This window comes from Echinops telfairi, unplaced genomic scaffold (assembly GCF_000313985.2).
Source record: "Echinops telfairi isolate 266 unplaced genomic scaffold, ASM31398v2 ScPeMD7_443;HRSCAF=831, whole genome shotgun sequence".
NCBI lineage: Eukaryota > Metazoa > Chordata > Mammalia > Afrosoricida > Tenrecidae > Echinops > Echinops telfairi.
Genome location: NW_022104341.1, coordinates 13,455,911 through 13,458,298, shown reverse-complemented (window position 1 = coordinate 13,458,298; position 2,388 = coordinate 13,455,911). Strand labels below are relative to the sequence as shown.

The 2,388-nt window shown below is 44.2% G+C and overlaps 1 pseudogene; it reads right to left on the bottom strand.

Moving 5' to 3' along the window:
• Positions 1-828: 828 nt before the first annotated feature.
• On the bottom strand, positions 829-1,778 carry LOC101642006 (annotated as a pseudogene).
• Positions 1,779-2,388: the final 610 nt, after the last annotated feature.

Genomic DNA, 2,388 nt, shown 5'->3' with positions numbered 1-2,388 from the left:
ATATGTACGTACAACAGGATGAAGCAGGGTCCATCTTCACAATCTTTGCTACATTTGCACCCTGTATCAATCCACCCATTGAGAGGGACTTCATTCTCATGGATCCTCTGTTTCCCATGTATGCTGCCCTTCTACAGGGACATTCATGATAACATGTCCAAGGAATTGGAGATGATGTCTCACCGTGGTAGCTTCTAGGAGCATCCTAGTTGTACTGTTTACTACATGGTTTTGTTTTTAGTGGTGGCAGTCCTTGGCTTAGTCAATATTCCTTACCAATATCATAACTCAAATGGATAAATGTTTCTAGTTTTCCTTATTCATTATCCCCCTTTCACAAGTATATGAAGCAAGTGAATACATGCTGGGTTGGGTCCGGCACACCGTATCTGGTAATATAATGAAAATCCTCCTGATGTTCTTAATGTTAATTTCAAAATGATTGCAAAAGGGTGAAGAGTAGAGTATTTTCAAACTGCCAGATAAGAAACCATGTAGTAATCTAATATCACTTGGTTTCAGTAAAGGGGGGGGGGGAGGACTCAATCAATTACTCATATATAAAGATTTGCCAATGGTTGATCTAGTCTCCCTCCTATTTTCATTATAAGCATCATTTTACCTACCCTTTGTTGAGCCATTCTTTTTCTTTTTTGCTTGCTACAGTGTACTTTATTGATGGTACATGACAAGGTTGGGCTCTCTAAGGCCCTCCCCTTCCTTCAGGGGATCTGGATGGAATATTATCAGTGAGTTGGGGGATCGAGTTGAGAGACCCCAGCAGCTGAGGGGCTCTCTTCCTCCAGTGCTGGTGGTGCAGGGAGGCTCCTACTTCTTGGAGGCCATGTGGACCATGAGGTCCACCACTTTGTTGCTGTTGCCAAATTCATTGTCATCCCAGGAAACGAGCTTGACAGTGGTCATTGAGGTCAATACCAGCCCCAGCATCCAAGGTGCAAGAGTGGGTGTTGTTGAAGTCATAGGAGACAACCTGGTTCTCAGTGTAGCCCGGGATGCCCTTTAGGGACCATCGGATGCCTATTTCACCACATTCTTGATGTCATCGTACTTGGCAGCTTTCTCCAGACAGCAGGTGAGATCCACAATGGACACTTTGGGGGTGGGGACACGGAAGGTCATGCCAGTTAGTTTCCCATTCAGCTCTGGGATAAACTTGCCCACAGCCTGGGCAGCCCCACAACCATCACACCAGTTTCCCATAGGGACCATCCACAGTCTTCTGGGTGGCAGTGAAGGTATGGACTGTGGTCATGAGTCCTTCCACGATGCCAAAATTGTCATGGATGACCTTGGCCAGGGGAGCTAAGCAGTTGGTGGTGCAGGAGGCATTGCTGACAATCTTGAGGGAGTTGTCACACTTCTCTTGGTTCACACCCATCACACATGGGGGCACCGGCAGAAGGGGCAGAGATGATCACCCCTTTGGCACCGTCTTTCAAGCGAGGCCCAGCCTTATCTAGGATGGTGAAGACACCAGTGGACTCCATGACATACTCGGCACCAGCTTCACTCCACTTCATGTTGGCGGGATCTCGCTCCTGGAAGATGGAGATGGCTTCCATAAGCTTCCCGTTCTCAGCCTTGACGGTGCCATTGCACTTGCCATGGGTGGACTCACACTGGAATATGTAGACCATGGAGTTCAGGTCAATGAAGGGGTCACTGATGGCAATGATGTCCACTTTAACAGAGTAGAAAGCAGCCCTGGTGACCAGGAGCTCAATTCAGCCGAATCCGTTCACTCCGACCCTCACCATGGTGTCTCCAGGACGCGGCTGGCACTGCACAGCAACGGGAGAGGCAGCTGCTGGTCGCACGAGGAGAAGCAGAGAGCTGAGCCATTATTTTTCTCATTCTTGTTTTAATCAGGATGGTCTCCTATACGTATAGAATAACTGCTTAAACTAACGTTTGTTTCCATTTCTCTTAGTATTGATTATTTTAGCTCATTTAATGACTATACATTTTTTTTGAGATTTTTAAAAATAATTTTATTGGAGACTCATACAGTTCTTATCACAATACATACATATATACATTGTGTCAAGAACATTTGTACAGTTTTTGCCATCGTGGCCATAAAATTTTTTATAAAATTCTTGCATTCTAGATATAAACAGTGTGAAGAGTATTTATATTGTGGCATTAATAGAAGCAAATAAAAATGTTAACTAGTTGAAAAAAAGGTAAATGAACTGAAATGTGGTGAATATTAATGTCAAATAGGGAGATTGAAAAGAAGCCTGGCAGATCAATGAGAAGACTATCTAGGCTAGAACGAATAATAGCCCAAATACGAATGCCAACAGTGTACATGGAAAGAAAAATACAGATGCAAAAGTAATTATGAAAGATGAATCAACAGAA